An 18882-nucleotide genomic window follows, 5' to 3' on the forward strand; every position below is an offset into this window, starting at 1 on the left:
TTTTGAATAATCATGTCCCATCTTATCTTAGGGACCTCATAGTACCAATCACCCCAATAGAGCGCTTCGCTCTCAGACTGCAGGCTTACTTGTAGTTCCTAGGGTTTGTAAGAGTAGAATGGGAGGCAGAGCCTTCAGCTTTCAGGCTCCTCTCCTGTGGAACCAGCTCCCAATTCAGATCAGGGAGACAGAACACCCTCTCTACTTTTAAGATTAGGCTTAAAACTTTCCTTTTTGCTAAAGCTTATAGTTAGGGCTGGATCAGGTGACCCTGAACCATCCCTTAGTTATGCTGCTATAGACTTAGACTGCTGGGGGGTTCCCATGATGCACTGAGTGTTTCTTTCTCCTTTTGCTCTGTATGCACCACTCTGCATTTAATCATTAGTGATTGATCTCTGCTCTCTTCCACAGCATGTCTTTTTCTTGGTTCTCTCCCTCAGCCCCAACCAGTCCCAGCAGAAGACTGCCCCTCCCTGAGCCTGGTTCTGCTGGAGGTTTCTTCCTGTTAAAAGGGAGTTCTTCCTTCCCACTGTCGCCAAGTGCTTGCTCACAGGGGATCGTTTTGACCGTTGGGGTTTTTACGTAATTATTGTATGGCTTTTGCCTTACAATATAAAGCGCCTTGGGACAACTGTTTGTTGTGATTTGGTGCTATATAAATAAAATGGATGATGATGATGATGACAGCAGTCAATACACCAAGGTGACGTGTGGGCACGATCGAGGATAGAAGACGTCTGTCCCAAGAAGAGCCAGAACCACACGATCTCCACCACCACAGAAACCGGAGAATACTGGAGCCGCCAAGTCCCGAATTCCCAGGTGATCACCGTCCCTGACTGTCGGATCTGGTACTGCTGGCAAGGAGCACAAACAGTGAGATGTGGGTGTGTGCACACCCAGTAACAAAAACAGTCAGAAGGTGGAAAGTCACCTCCACCTCTAATCACACACTCGTGCAGCTCCTGTCTAACCACTTAATCTGGTATGGGTGTGAAGCGAAGCTGTCGCTGTTCACACCAAACGCCAATCCACAGATAATGAAACGCCACAGGAATACAGCTGCAAAGAAGTTCAGGTTATTATTCAGTGATTTAGGTCAGCAGAGAAAAGTACCTTCACAGGTAGATGATATCTCGGCAGCGAGGTGGAGATGACATCCGGCTTTTATGGAGTGATGAAATGAAGATGGGTGACAGCTGTCATGAGTTGATGTGTGACAGCTGTCACTCCCAGTTGTGTCTGTGGCAGCAGCGCCCTCTCGTGCCTGAAGCCCGCACTTTAGGCAGGGCGCCCTCTGGTGGTGGGCCAGCAGTACCTCCTCTTCTGGCGGCCCACACAACAATGACGTCATAAAATCATCAGCATTTATTTAATTATTACTCCAGGGGCCAGATATAACCCCCCCCACAGTAAAGCCAAACCTATTTCTTCTGAAGGCCTTGCATGTCCACAGTAACAAATGAGAAGGTAACAGTCTGTAAACTCATTTGCAATAGTAGTTTTGGTATCATTTTTAATACTACTGTCAAGTTCACGTTTCACTCCATGTTCGTGTACAAACCATTCGTTATTTTGGTGCACATTATATCCACTCAAATGTCACTCAGTCCATACATATGACATATCAAATTGTTCATGGACATCTCTAGAGTATAAATACAATGTGATATTAGCAATAAAACTAACTTTTAGCATCATTTGACCGACTGAAATGGTGTACCGTTGTGAAACTGAAATCCGATTTGTAATATCATATGAATATCTGCTATCACTCATCATGAAGCACGTTGGCTTCTAAAATTATTTGAAAAGCTTTGCAGGTCACAACGGCACAAAATTATGGCACAATCTATAATAAAAGGAAAATAATTCTTCATTCTAACTGAAAAAGGTTGTAGAAAACACTCTGAAATTTGTGTTTACGCACCACGCTTGTGTACAAACCTTTCGCTGTTCCATACATATCATTATTCACTCAGTTTTTACTCAGTCTACACATATCACATATCACATTGCTCAGTAACATATGAAGAGTATCAATACATCTTGATATTAGCAATAACAATCACTAATAGTATCATTTTGTTCAATTAAACCGGTGTACCGTAGTGAAACTGAAGTTCAACTTGTAAAACCATATGACATACGAGGTCTGTTAGAAAAATATCCGACCTTTTTATTTTTTTCAAAAACCATATGGATTTGAATCACGTGTGATTGCGTCAGACAAACTTGAACCCTCCTGCGCAAGCGTGAGTTTTTTCATGCCTGTCGGTTGCGTCATTCGCTTGTGAGCAGGCTTTGAGTGAGGTGTGGTCCACCCCTCCCGTCTATTTTTTATTGCGAATAAATGTCTGAACGATTTGGAGCTTTGCTGCATCAGTTTTTTTCCAGAAACTGTGAGAGACCTCCAGGTGGACACCGTTCGAAAAATTAATATGGCTTTCAGGGACGATTTTATGGGGATTAAACAGATTACGGGGTGTTACTGCTGCTTTAAGGACGGCCCACAACTGCTGAGAGCGCGGCGCCCCAAGCCCCCATCAACAGGCTGACACCCCGCTGGAACAACCAGATCATTTCCAACGTGAAGGTTTTGTTGATCCGGGACCTCGTCTGACTTTCACAAAAAGGCAGAAGATGTGGACATCAGCACTTTTTCGGTACATTCCACCATTACAGGAGTTTTTTTCATGGAAAGAAAAGCGGAGGGACGCGCCACGGAGCTGTTCATTGCCAGAACATGTCCAGCTCATGCACAATCACAATCGGATAATCACACAACTGGAAAGCAACCGGAATCCGTCTGAAATCCACCTGAAAGCTGTCCTGAGAGACCAACACCGAGGTGGTTTTGTCTCACGTAATGAACGGAGCCTTGGTGCATCCCTCTGCTTTTCTTTCCATGAAAAAAACTCCTGTAACGGTGGAATGTGCCGGAAAAAGTGCTGATGTCCACATCTTCTGCCTTTTTGTGAAAGTCAGACGAGGTCCCGGATCAACAAAACCTTCACGTTGGAAATGATCTGGTTGTTCCAGCGGGGTGTCAGCCTGTTGATGGGGGCTGGGGGTGCCGCGCTCTCAGCAGTTGTGGGCCATCCTTAAAGCGGCAGTAACACCCCGTAATCTGTTTAATCCCCATAAAATCGTCCCTGAAAGCCATATTAATTTTTCGAACGGTGTCCACCTGGAGGTCTCTCACAGTTTCTGGAAAAAAATTGATGCAGCAAAGCTCTAAATCGTTCAGACATTTATTCGCAATAAAAAATAGACGAGAGGGGTGGACCACACCTCACTCAAAGACTGCTCACAGGCGAATGACGCAACCGACAGGCATGAAAAAACTCACGCATGAGCACGAGGCTTCAAGCTTGTCTGACGCAATCACACGTGATTCAAATTCATATGGTTTTTGAAAAAAATAAAAAGGTCGGATACTTTTCTACAGACCTCGTATATCTGGCATTGCTCATGATGAAACACGTTGGTGTATATAATTATGTCAAAAGCTCTGCAGGTCACATAAACCATAATTCAACTGCGGTAAATGATATTCTTATATACTAAACCTAACTAAGTTACACTAATTATATTTAAGACAACTGACATACTTTTCCCAATAAATAATATCCATATTCAGTTACATAACAATTCTTTACATGTTGTTCCGGGTATTGTAGCTGATCGGTCACTCCAATATTCCAGTTATGGCATCACCAGGTACTAAGGAACCACCATCCAAATGGAAGCAGGATAGATCTCAGGAGAAGCTGGAACCTGTCTGTGTTGTTCATGTCCAAGGCTCAAGTATGGACAGATCAAACTGTTCTCAGAGACATCTGACAAATACAGTATGACCAGCTACACAAATTACGAAGGAGGAGATGACTTGAGCCACCACAATCTGCCCACTGTATGGAGGACACATGTAGGCTCATTCCTGATAAGTTTGAATTGCATCATGGCTACCACATGGAATGTTACAAACGATTCACAGTGAGTCTGAATCAGCTTACACATGCAGACGATGTAAAGAGTAGAGCTGCTGCAAGGACTTCACGAGCCAGTCGAAGATCATCAGCTGAAAGTGACAAAGTCCTCTTCAAACCAGATTGCATCTTTTGCAGATCACAAAGTCTTAAGGCAATCAAAGTAAAAGGTGCATGGACCACCCAAGGTATGAGGAGTTTCGTGGCTGATGGAGAAAGGTCAGTGCAACAGGTGGAAGAGCGGAAACAGGACAAAAAGCTATTGACCAGGATCAGAAGACGTGATTTGTTTGCTTGTGAAGCCAAGTATCACAATAAATGTATCACTGATGATTACATGCAACAACCTCAGAAGTGGCTCAGTAAAGACAAGACAGCATGCAACGAACAAATAGGGATGGTTTCTGCTCACCCAGTAAACAAATCCAAAGGTTTTTCATCCCTGTAGGGTATCGAACGAAGATCAGACCCAGACGATGGTCCTCACCTGAGGACGGACCATGACGAGGAACAGGCACTGGGACGTCCACAGGCCATGTCTGTCTGTGTCCTCTGAGTCCAGAGGGCACAGACAGCCTCTGGGGAGCATTAGCATAGTTAAAACCCTTCAGCCCCAACCAGGGCCCTCTTAACCTGGTACCACAGGACTGAACTGGTACCACACGACTTTAACAGGTTACTAACAGAGAACTGGTACCACAGGACTGAACTGGTATCACAGGACTTTAACAGGTTACTGACAGAGAACTGGTACCACAGGACTGAACTGGTACCGCAGGACTTTAACGCACCACTGACAGAGAACTGGTACCACAGGACTGAACAGGTACCGCAGGACTTTAACGCACCACTGACAGAGAACTGGTACCACAGGACTGAACTGGTACTGCAGCACTTCTAACGGGCCACTGAAAGAGAACTGGTACCACAAGACTTTAACGGGCCACTGACAGAGAACTGGCAGGATTCAAAGGGCCACTGACAGAGAACTGGTACCACAGGACTTTCCTGCGTCACTTACAGAGAACTAGTACCACAGGAATTTGACAGGGCCACTGAAAGAGAACTGGTACCACAGGACTTTCGCGGGTCACTTACAGAGAACTGGTACCACAGCAATTTGACGGGGCCACTGACAGAGAACTGGTACCACGGGACTTTAAAGGGCCACTGACAGAGAACTGGTACCACGGGACTTTAACAGGCAACTGACAGAACTGGTACCACGGGATTTTAATGGGCCACTGACAGAGAACTGGAATCACTGGACTTTAACGGCCACCGACAGAGAACTGGTACCATGGAACTTTAACAGGCCACAGACAGAACTGGTACCACGGGACTTTAACAAGCCACTGACAGAACTGGTACCACAGGACTTTAACAGGCCACTGACAGAGAACTGGTACCACAGGAGTGAACTGGTACCACAGGACTTTATTGGGCCACTGACAGAGAACTGGTACCACAGGACTGAACTGGTACCACAGGACTTTAACAGGACACTGACAGAGAACTAGTACCACAGGACTGAACTGGTACCACAGGACTGAACTGGTACAGCAGGACTTAATGGGACACTGATAAAGAACTGGTACCACAGGACTGAACTGGTACCGCAGGACTTTTAACGGGCCACCTAAAGAGAACTGGTACCGCAAAACTTTAACAGGCCACTGACAGAACTGGTAAAACAGGACTTTAACGGGCCACTGACAGAGAACTGGCAGGATTTTAAAGGGCCACTGACAGAGAACTGGTACCACAGCACTTTCATGGGTCACTTACAGAGAACTGGTACCACAGGAATTTGACGGGCCACTGACAGAGAACTGGTACACAGGAGTTTCACGGGTCACTTACAAAGAACTGGTATCACAGGAATTTGACGGGGCCACTGACAGAGAACTGGTACCACAGGACTTTAAAGGGCCACTGACAGAGAACTGGTACCATGGGACTTTAACAGGCCACTGACCGAACTGGTACCACAGGACTTTAACAAGCAACTGACAGAACTGGTACCACTGGACTTAAACGGGCCACTGACAGAGAACTGGTACCACGGGACCTTAACAGGCCACTGACAGAAACTGGTACCACAGGACTTTAACAGGCCACTGACAGAACTGGTACCACTGGACTTTAACAGGCCACTGACAGAACTGGTACCACTGGACTTTAACGGGCCACTGACAGAGAACTGGTACCACAGGACTTTAACTGGCCACTGATAGAACTGGTACCACAGGACTTTAACGGGCTACTGACAGAGAACAGGTACCACGGGATTTTAACGGGCCACTGACAGAGAACTGGTACCACAGGACTTTCACGGGTCACTTACAGAGAACTGGTAACATGGGACTTTAGTGGGCCACTGACAGAGAACTGGTACCATAGGACTTTAATGATCCACTTACAGAGAACTGGTACCATGGGACTTTAACGGGCTGCTTACAGTGAACTGGTACCTCCGAATCGGTTCCTGAACTCCAAGATGCCGCGCTTTCTCTCTTTCCTGGTATCTATTTACACGTGCCCTTACCAAAAAATAGTACTGATAAGTATATAAAAAGTAAACTAGAAGTATACTTGAAACATACTTGCATATACTACTTTTTGGTAAGGGTGTTCTTGCCGACTATGTGAATGTTCATGGTTAGATTTAATGTCAGTGTTTGTAAACACGACGTATCCCAATAAGTTTTGAAGGATTACGTCAAAACTACTTCACAGATTCTTTCCACAGACAGATATTAGGCCACTGAAGACCTCACTGAATTTTGGAGGTGATCTGGATCCAGATCAGTCTGTCACAGGGACACATACAAACACATTCACACCTATGGACAATTTAAAGTTTCCAGTCCTACAACAAATGACAACAGGCTGCAACACTCTACAACTGACTACGACTGACCACAATAGATGACAACAGACTACAACAGTCTACAACAGATGACAACAGACGGCAACAGGTGACAACAGACTACGGCAGATGACAACAAACTACGACTGACTACAACACACTACAACAGATGACAACAGACTGCAACAGACTACGACAGACTACAACAGACTACGGCAGACTACAACAGATTACAACAGACTGCAACAGAGTACGACAGACTACAACAGATTACAACAGACTGCAACAGAGTACGACAGACTACAACAGATTACAACAGACTATGACTACAACAGATGACAACAGACTATGACAGACTGCAACAGACTACAACAGATGACAACAGACTGCAACAGACTATGACAGACTACAACTGACTATGACTGACTACGACTGACTACAACAGTGATAACAGACTACAACTGACTATGACTGACTACAACAGATGATAACAGACTACAACTGACTATGACTGACTACGACTGACTACAACAGATGATAACAGACTACAACTGACTATGACTGACTACGACTGACTACAACAGATGATAACAGACTACAACTGACTATGACTGACTACGACTGACTACCACAGATAACAGACTGCAACAGACTATGACAGACTACAACAGATGACAACAGACTGCAACTGACTACGACAGACTGCAACAGACTAAAACTGACTACGACTGACTACAACCGATGACAGCAGACCCACAACTGACTGCAACAGACTACAACTGACCCAAACAGACTACAACAGACTGCAACAGATGACAACAGACTACAATAGAGTACAACAAAATATGACTGACTATAACAGACTCCAACAAACTACAACAGATGACAACAGACTATGACAGACTACAGCTGACTACGACTGACTACATCAGATGACAACAGACTACAACTGACTATGACTGACTACAACCGACGACAGCAGACTATAACTGACTGCAACAGACTACAACTGACTCCAGCAGACTACAACTGATGGCAACAGACTGCAACAGATGACAACTGAGTACAACAGAGCACCACAGACTACAATAGAGTAAAACAATACAATAGAGTACAACAGAATATGACTGACTACAACAGACTACAACTGACTCCAACAGATGACGACTGACTACAACAGAGGACAACAGGCTACAACAGACTATGGCTGACTACGACAGACTACAACTGACTTCAACTGACTATAACAGACTACAACAGACTATGACTGACTACAACAGATGACAACAGACTACGACTGACTACAACAGATGACAACAGACTGTAACTGACTACAACAGATAACAGACTGCAACAGACTATGACAGACTACAACTGACTATGACTGACTATGACTGACTACAACAGGTGACAGCAGACTACAACTGACTGCAACAGACTACAGCTGACTCCAACAGACTGCAACAGATGACAACTGAGTACAACAGAGCACAACAGATGACAACAGACTACAACTGACTACAACAGAGTACAACTGACTACAACAGAGTACAGCTGACTATGACAGACTACAACAGATGGCAACAGACTACAACTGACTATGACTGACTACAACTGACTGACTGACTACAACAGATGATAACAGACTGCAACAGACTACGACTGACTACAACAGATTGCAACAGACTACGACTGACTACAACCGATGGCAACAGACTACGACTGACTACAACAGATGGCAACAGACTACGACTGACTACAACAGATGGCAACAGACTACGACAGACTACAACTGACTACCACAGACTGCAACAGACTACAAATGACTCCAACAGACTACAGCAGATGACAACAGATGACACCAGATGACAACTGAGTACAACAGAGCACAACAGACGACAACAGACTACAACAGACTATGACTGACTACAACAGACTACAGCTGATTACGACTGACTAGAACAGATGACAACAGACTGCAACAGATTACAACTGACCCACGACTGACTACAACAGATTACAACTGACCCACGACTGACTACAACAGATGACAACTGACTACGACTGATGACAACTGACTACGACTGACTACAACAGACGACAGCAGACGACAGCAGACTACAACTGACTGCAACAGACTACAACAGATGACAACAGACTACAACAGATGACAACTGACTACGACTGACTGCAACAGACTACGACTGACTGCAACAGACTACAACTGACTACAACAGATGACAACAGACTACAACAGATGACAACTGAGTACAACAGAGCACAACAGACGACAACAGACTACGACAGACTACAACTGACTACAACAGATGATAACAGAATACAACAGATAACAGACTGCAACAGACTACGACTAACTACAACAGATGGCAACAGACTACAACTGACTATGACTGACTACGACTGACTACAACAGATGGCAACAGACTATAACTGACTACAACTGACTATGACTGACTACGACTGACTACAACAGATGGCAACAGACTACAACTGACTATGACTGACTACGACTGACTACAACAGATGGCAACAGACTACAACTGACTATGACTGACTACGACTGACTACAACAGATGGCAACAGACTACAACTGACTATGACTGACTACGACTGACTACAACAGATGGCAACAGACTACAACTGACTATGACTGACTACAACAGATGGCAACAGACTACAACAGATGACAACAGACTGACTACGACTGACTACAACAGATGGCAACAGACTACAACTGACTACAACAGATGACAACAGACTACAACTGACTACAACAGATGACAACAGACTGCAACTGACTACAACAGATGACAACAGACTGCAACAGACTATGACAGACTACAACTGACTACAACAGATGACAGCAGACTACAACTGACTGCAACAGACTACAGCTGACTCCAACAGACTGCAACAGATGACAACTGACTACAACAGAGTACAACTGACTATGACAGACTACAGCTGACTACAACAGACTACAACTGATTATGACTGACTATGACAGACTACAGCTGACTACAACAGACTACAACTGATTATGACTGACTACAACTGACTACGACTGACTACAACAGATGATAACAGATTACAACAGATAACAGACTGCAACAGACTATGACTGACTGCAACAGATGGCAACAGACTACAACTGACTATGACTGACTATGACTGACTGCAACAGATGGCAACAGACTACAACTGACTATGACTGACTACGACTGACTACAACAGACTGCAACTGACTACAACAGATAACAGACTGCAACAGACTATGACTGACTACAACAGATGACAACAGACTACAGATGACTACAACAGATGACAGCAAACTACAACTGACTGCAACAGACTACAAATGATTCCAACAGACTACAGCAGATGACAACAGATGACACCAGATGACAACTGAGTACAACAGAGTACAACAGACTATGACTGACTACAACAGACTACAGCTGATTACGACTGACTACAACAGATGACAACAGACTGCAGCAGATTACAGCTGACTATGACTGACTACAACAGATGACAACTGTCTACGACTGACTACAACAGACGACAGCAGACTACGACTGACTACAACAGACGACAGCAGACTACGACTGAACTGACTACAACAGACGACAGCAGACTACGACTGACTACAACAGATGACAACTGTCTACGACTGACTACAACAGACGACAGCAGACTACGACTGACTACAACAGACGACAGCAGACTACGACTGACTACAACAGATGACAACTGTCTACGACTGACTACAACAGACGACAGCAGACTACGACTGACTACAACAGACGACAACTGTCTACGACTGACTACAACAGACGACAGCAGACTACGACTGACTACAACAGACGACAGCAGACTACGACTGACTACAACAGACGACAACTGTCTACAACTGACTACAACAGACGACAACTGTCTACAACTGACTACAACAGACGACAACTGTCTACGACTGACTACAACAGACGACAACTGTCTACAACTGACTACAACAGACGACAACTGTCTACGACTGACTACAACAGACGACAACTGTCTACGACTGACTACAACAGACGACAACTGTCTACGACTGACTACAACAGACGACAGCAGACTACGACTGACTACAACAGACGACAACTGTCTACGACTGACTACAACAGACGACAGCAGACTACGACTGACTACAACAGCCGACAACTGTCTACGACTGACTACAACAGACGACAGCAGTCTACGACTGACTACAACAGACGACAGCAGACTCCAACAGACTACAACAGATGACGACTGAGTACAACAGAGCACAACAGACGACAACAGAGTACAACAGACTATGACTGACTACAACAGAGCACAACAGACGACAACAGAGTACAACAGACTATGACTGACTACAACAGACTACAACTGACTCCAACAGATGACGACTGACTACAACAGAGCACAACAGATGACGACTGACTACAACAGAGCACAACAGATGACGACTGACTACAACAGAGTACAACAGACGACAACAGGCTACAACAGACTGCAACTGAGTACAACAGACTATGGCTGACTACAACTGACTAAGACAGACTACAACTGACTTGAACAGACTACGACCGACTACAACAGAGTACAACAAAGTACAACTGACTACAATAGAGTATAACAGACTACGACTGACTACAGCAGAGTACAACAGACAACTGGCTACAGCAGAATACAACAGACTACGACTGACTACAGCAGACGACGACTGACTACAACAGACTACGACTGACTACAGCAGACTACGACTGACTACAGCAGACTACGACTGACTACAGCAGACTACGACTGACTACGACTGACTATGACTGACTACAACTGACTACGACTGACTACAACAGACTACAACTGACTACAACAGACTACAACTGACTACGACAGACGACAAATGACTACAACCGACTACGCCTGACTACAACTGACTACAACAGACTACAACAGACTACGACTGACTACAGCAGTCTGTGACTGATGACAACAGACGTGGAAAACTAGTCAACTCGTCGGGTAGTTTATTTAGTATGATTTTTCAACCATTTAAGGGAAAATCATTGTCAGAAATAAGTTTGTGTTTGGTTATGAACACAGTTACATTGTTGTTGTTGTTGTTCATTTGGCTGCTCCCAGTTTTGTTTGGGGTCACCACAGCGAATACAGCCAGATCTGCAGTGGTAATTAGCACAAGTTTTACGCTGGATGCCCTTCATGACGCACCTCCAGTTTTACCTAGAGAAACACACACAGCTGCTGGTGTTCCAAAGAGGTCTCCCATCCAAGTACTAACCAGATCCTGCTCTACTTAGCTTCTGAGATCTGACGGGATCAGAGTGACACAGAGTAGACCTGCTGCATGAACACAATTATATTTTGGAACTGATTTCCTCCTAATTCTAATTAATTTAATAATTAATTAATTCTTAATTTTCTCCTATTTTTTCTTTTAATTCAAAAGTTCAAAATTGATTTCTAATTGCTCCTGACTAAAATGATATTGATTTTTCATTCCTCCTGATCTGAAAATGATTAATTTTGTTTCCAAGAACCAGGAATTATTTCCTGTTTTTCCACCTCAGTTCCATCAGTTCTTTTGGTGCTGAGAAATCCTCTACTGGAGGTTTCTGGTTCTGTGCTTTGTCTGTTTGAGGTACGGTCTGCGGTGGAGTGGAGCGCCCTCTAGCAGTGATCTCCACCACCTGTGACGGCCTCTGAACTTCGACAAGCTCCAGACTGATAATGAAATCAAAGTCTTTCTCTTCTTGTTTTGTATGTTTGAAAATCCTTTGTTATATTTTGTGTGTTTGATCCTTTTTATTGGCAGGTTGGTTGGAGCAGATGGTTGTCCCTCTGAGTCAGCTCTGCTTCAGGTTTCGGGAGGGGGGTTAGTGAGGTTCAACTTGACTCTCATTAAACATTTTGGGATGACCTGTGTTTTGGTGCTAAATACATAAATTTAAACAATGCACTGGGGTCAGAGGTCAAGCAGGAACCAACAGGGTGCAGCAGCAGCTTTGCCGTCACCGAACAGACAACAGACGCGACGTCTCAGTGTCTCACCGGCTTCAAACCTACTGTGACCGCAGGACCTTTGTGGCCGGAACAGCGGTGGGATCGAACCCAGACGGCTCGCACTAAAGACCATTCCTCTACCAGGTCAGCCAAAGGGGAATTCCCCGTTAGCCAAGCTAGCGGGAATGTCTTTTCAATCAGGACCAGGGACCTTCATCCCGCTACACTACCAAGGAAGTCAGTTTGAGAGTTTCACTGCTCAGATATCAGCTTCATTATTTATCCTCAGGATTAGAAACACCCCGACGTGACCTTTTGACCTCATACAAATAATAATATCTTCACTTTAAAGGATTTTAATTCAGATTCATGAACCAGTTTTCACTCAGACACGTGTCCTGGTTTCACTTTTAGGATGGTTACACAGAAAATGTACACTTTATTTCAGGAACAGATTGTGAGCGTGGCCTGGACGTGGTACTCGACGTTGAGTTTTTTTTTTTAACGTTGTGTCCTTTTGAAGAGGGATTTATAATATTCCTAAAACGAATTTAGACTTTTGTTTGCTTGATATTATTTGTGTTGTTTCTGAATGACGTCTGAAAGCAGCCTGTACTTCCTTTGTGTGGCCACACGGTGGCGACGCCGCAACGCTGGGCAAGATGGATGCTGCCTTCACGTGTCGTTGGAGAATTTAAGCGTCACATTTTGACAAGGGTTTGAGATCGTTTTCTGAAAAGATATCACACGAAAGAACAGAACTCATTTGTCAGCTTATTTCCACTTTAACGTGAGATAAACCGGTTTAATGTGTAACTGAGTTTACTTTGCAGTAAATGGACAGTGAGCACGCAGTCGAAGCCTAAACACGTTACATTTTTGATCATTTGTTTATTGTGAAACTGACGAAGTCATGTGACTGAGAGTCCAAAGGTCTTGAGGTCAGAAATGACATTTTTCTTCATAAGATGATGAAGATCCGAGCTGATTGTAATGTCTTGTTTTCTGCTCTCAGGCGTCTGCAGAGTTCTGATCAGGACCAGAGTTTGACCATATGACCCTCTTTCTCTCCTGAAGTCTTCATGTCCATGTGAGCTCAGATTTTAAGGTTTGTTATTAACATGCAAAATTCGGGCTGCAGCGATCCATTATTTTACTCATCGAGTATTCTATCGGTTATTCTGGCAATTAAACAAGTAATCGGATAAAAAGTTCTTTGCGTTTGTAAACATCATGGATAGTCCAGGGCTCTTGCTGAGCAATGGCACAATGTCACTGCACCAAAGTCTTGACATTTTGCTGGAATGGTGATGGCATGTGGTTTCTGTTTTGTTTAGTTTCCCCAACTTGTAAAATGTAACCATTTTTAAGGTTTTTTTTTTTTTAGGTTGGTGGACTGGGACGGTTTTTTTTTTTTTTTAGGTTGGTGGACTGGGACCCTGCGTGATATTTTTTTATCCCTCTTTCTCTGTGATTCAGCTGGAGGTTGAACATGCAGCCTCACAGTCATTTTTCTTCTTATTATTATTTTAGTTAAATTACCGTGTTTGTGAAGCGTTGTGTGTTGCCCAAAAACGTGAAAATTAAAGTGCGAAATAGAGAAGGAAGCATGGACTTTTGCTGAGAGGATTTTCTTTCAGACAGAATATAACCCTGGATATCTCATTGGCCCACACACTCCGTACAAACCGCTGAAGCAAATTGGCCGCCATCTTACCACTTGCACGTTATGTGGACCGCACACAGACGGTTCATTAGAATGAAACAATTTGGAGTAATAACTGAGCTCCAGATAATGTAACCTTCATCCCTCCTAATCTGTGTCTGCCATGATTAGCTGTTTCATTTATTTCCTTTCTTTCTTTTAGTACTTTGACACTTTCTCTCCTTCAGTTGTCAATTACTCACTGGGAGAAATACTCCATTCTAAAAAATTATGATTCTTTAATTAAAGTTTATACAAGTTTTGCATAATCTATATACGAGGTCTGTTAGAAAACTATCCGACCTTTTTATTTTTTTTAAAAAACTATATGGATTTGAATCATGTGTGATTGCATCAGCCAAGCTTGAACCTTTGTGCGCATGTGTGAGTTTTTTCACACCTGTCGGTTGCGTCATTCGCCTGTGGGCAGGCTTTGAGTGAGCACTGGTCCACCCCCCTCGTCGGATTTTCATTGTCAGGGAAATGGCTGAGCGACTGGAGCAGCGCTGAATCAAATTTTTCCAGAAACTGTGAGAGACAGCCAGGTGGAAACCATTCGGAAGATTCAGACGGCTTTCAGTGAGGATACTCTGGCCGTTAAACTTTTCACCGAAAACCAGCAGAATTTCTCGAATAGTGTCCACTCAGATATCCCTCACAGGTCCTGAAAAACGTTTGATAAAGCAACGTGCGCTGTCTCCAGCAGCGTCTCAGACAAAGGATTTCAGCTGAGAGGGCTGGACCAGTGCTCACTCAAAGCCTGCCCACAGGCGAATGACGTCACCGACCCACGTGAAAAAACTCACGCATGCGCACAAGGGTTCAAGCATGTCTGGTGTAATCGCACGTGATTCAAATCCATATAGTTTTTTTTTTATATATATAAAACTGCCGGTTAGTTTTCTAATAAACCTCGTAGACCTAATCAATGTCTTAAAATAGTTTGTCCAACACAAAACACAACATGTGGCTACACACAAGCCACGTATTATTATTATTATTACTGTAATAATAATAAGCGCCTTGGGGCAGCTGTTTGTTGTGATTTGGCGCTATATAAATAAAATTGATTTGATTTGATTATCATCATCTTTGTCTATATGCTGGAAAAAGGGATAGAACTCTTCACATTATTGTTCATTTCTTTCCATTTCAATCATACTCACAGGTGAAATGTTCATCCACAGCCTTTGAACCGGCGATTTATGCAGTTTATAGCTTATTTCAGTCTGCAACACCGGGGACGGAGCTGTGTCTCTCTGCCCGGTGTGAGGGGGGCACTGAGCCCCTCACACTGGGCAGAGAGACACAGCAGCCGGCTGCCAGGTCAATAGAGCGGGCCGTGTGTTTTTTTAAAAATAAGCAAACACACTGCTTTGCTTTAAATGTGCAGTAAGTCTATTTAGATGATCAGCGTGGACCTTCTTTCTCTTAAAGGATTTATTTTACTCTGTGTGTCATGTTGGAAAGTTGTAGCTTCTGGTGCTACAACTGGTGGTTGTTCTTGACTGGTGGTTGGCTCTCACTGCGGTATTGTATCACTTCCTGTTCCGGAGCACAGCGGTGTTTTTCTGTATCTGTTAGCTGTTTAATCTGCACAGTTAGATTGATCTAGTTAACTAGATAACGATTTGTTTCACAGTGTAATCTTCACGTGCCTTAACTAAAGCACTCCCTCTGCTGAATCACCTCTAAATTATTTACACATTATTCACTTTGTGTGTTTTTAGGAATCCGCTAGCTTAGCGCAGCTACTAGCTCTTAGCCGGTTTAGCATGGCGGCTTCTCCTGTCTCTCCCGCACTTTTCTGCTCTGGGTGTGAAATGTTTAGTTATTCCTCGGCCTCCTTTAGCAGTATTGGTACTTGTAATAAGTGTAGCTTATTCGTAGCTTTTGAGGCCAGGCTGGGCGAATTGGAGACTCGGCTCCGCACCTTGGGAAATTCTACAGCTAGCCAGGCCCCTGTTGTCGGTGCAGACCAAGGTAGCTTAGCCGCCGTTAGTTCCCCTCCAGCAGATCCCGAGTAGCCGGGAAAGCAGGCCGACTGGGTGACTGTGAGGAAGAAGAATGGTTCTAAACAGAAGCCCCGTGTACACCGCCAACCCGTTCACATTTCTAACCGTTTTTCCCCACTCGGCGACACACCCACCGAGGAACAAACTCTGGTTATTGGCGACTCTGTTTTGAGAAATTTGAAGTTAGCGACACCAGCAACCATAGTCGATTGTCTTCCGGGGGCCACAACAGGTGACATTGAAGGAAATTTGAAACTGCTGGCTAAGGCTAAGCGTAAATTTGGTAAGATTGTAATTCACGTCGGCAGTAATGACACCTGGTTACGCCAATCTGAGGTCACTAAAATTAACATTGAATCGGTGTGTAACTTTGCAAAAACAAACACAAAACAATTGCTTAAATTTTTATTGTTACGCAGATGATAGCTTTATCTATCCATGAAGCCAGAGGACACACACCAATTAGCTAAACTGCAGGATTGTCTTACAGACATAAAGACATGGATGACCTCTAATTTCCTGCTTTTAAACTCAGATAAAACTGAAGTTATTGTACTTGGCCCCACAAATCTTAGAAACATGGTGTCTAACCAGATCCTTACTCTGGATGGCATTACCCTGACCTCCAGTAATACTGTGAGAAATCTTGGAGTCATTTTTGATCAGGATATGTCATTCATTGCGCATATTAAACAAATATGTAGGACTGCTTTTTTGCATTTGCGCAATATCTCTAAAATTAGAAAGGTCTTGTCTCAGAGTGATGCTGAAAAACTAATTCATGCATTTATTTCCTTTTTCCTGGTTCTCTCCCTCAGCCCCAACCAGTCCCAGCAGAAGACTGCCCCTCCCTGAGCCTGGTTCTGCTTGAGGTTTCTTCCTGTTAAAAGGGGGTATTTCCTTCCCACTGTCGCCAAGTGCTTGCTCACAGGGGGTCGTTTTGACAGTTGGGGTTTTTCCTGTGATTATTGTATGGCCTTGCCTTGCAATATGAAGCGCCTTGGGGCAACTGTTTGTTGTGATTTGGCGCTATATAAATGAAATTGATTTGATTTTGATTTGATCTTATCTTAGGGACCTCATAGTACCATATCACCCCAATAGAGCGCTTCGCTCTCAGACTGCAGGCTTACTTGTAGTTCCTAGGGTTTTTAAAAGTAGAATGGGATAAATAAAATTGATTTGATTTGATTGATTAGCTCTTACACGCTAATGCACATGCTCTAGTCTTCTTCTGTTTTTTGTTTATTTTCTGGGGACATTACAGTGCCACACACAGGCCTGGCATATGTATTGGGGAGGTGATGGTCTAGTGGTTTAAGCTCAAATCCCAGCCTGACCGGAAAATCACTAAGGGTCCTTGGCCAAGGTCTTTAATCCCCTAGTTGCTCCCGGTGTGTAGTGAGCACCTTGCATGGCAGTAGCCTCACATCAGGATGAATATAAGGCATTATTGTAAAGTGCTTTGAGCATCTGATGCAGATGGAAAAGTGCTATATAAATGCAGTCCATTTACCATTTACTATAACATTAAATGGAGCTTTGAGCTCTGTGTTCTCAGGAGGCAGGTCACGGAGTTTTCACTTAGCAAGTCCCGTTCTGCTGAGATCAAACTGCACTCTAAAAAATGAAACGCTGCCTCAATGAGAAATAGTGATGTAACAATTTGCAGATTTTTAAAAAGTTATTTCTGTAGCGGGAGACTACTGTTCCCACAATGCACTTCTACAGATGTTGTATTGACTTTTTGGGGTTGAGTAAAGATGGTAACTTTGCACAAAGCTACAGGGTCTAGTGTCCTGATTGTACATGGTGTCAGAAAGTGCGAACTGTAAGTCTCCACGGTATTTTCGACTGCAATACAGTGCAGTTGCAACCTGAAAATGATCGTCATGAAGGCGAAACGCGGGGATGACAGACACCGGTGCTAGCTACAAGGTGTGTGCGCTCTGTTAAGCACGGCCCCACACTTCGGAGAAGGGAAATGTGGTCGGCTCACCGGACAGTTTGGATTCTGAACGCGACGTAGCCAGGGATCCACTCATCACGATGGTGACCACTGTACAAATAACTCCCCCAGAGACATTTGACTTTTCTCACTTTGCTGAATGGCCAAAGTGGATCAGAAGGTTTGAAAGGTTTCGGATTGCAACCGCTCTCGACAGTACGCCTGACGAATATCAGGTCAACTCACTCCTGTATGCTATGGGAGATGCCGCTGACGAT

The 18882-nt window shown here is 44.0% G+C and overlaps 1 protein-coding gene across 2 annotated transcripts in view; it reads left to right on the top strand.

Annotated features, from left to right (window-relative positions):
• LOC117516744 (stromal interaction molecule 1-like) overlaps positions 1-18882 on the top strand; it is a 129071-nt gene that overhangs the window by 32707 nt on the left and 77482 nt on the right. The window contains exon 1 of one of the 2 annotated variants that reach the window (XM_034177578.1): positions 14026-14044. The exons of the other annotated variant lie outside the window; for it this stretch is intronic. The gene's annotated coding sequence lies outside the window, so the exon portion shown is untranslated. Of the gene's footprint in view, positions 1-14025; positions 14045-18882 lie in introns of those variants that run through there. 2 annotated transcript variants of the gene reach the window in all.

This window comes from Thalassophryne amazonica, chromosome 9 (assembly GCF_902500255.1).
Source record: "Thalassophryne amazonica chromosome 9, fThaAma1.1, whole genome shotgun sequence".
Classification (NCBI taxonomy): Eukaryota; Metazoa; Chordata; class Actinopteri; order Batrachoidiformes; family Batrachoididae; genus Thalassophryne; species Thalassophryne amazonica.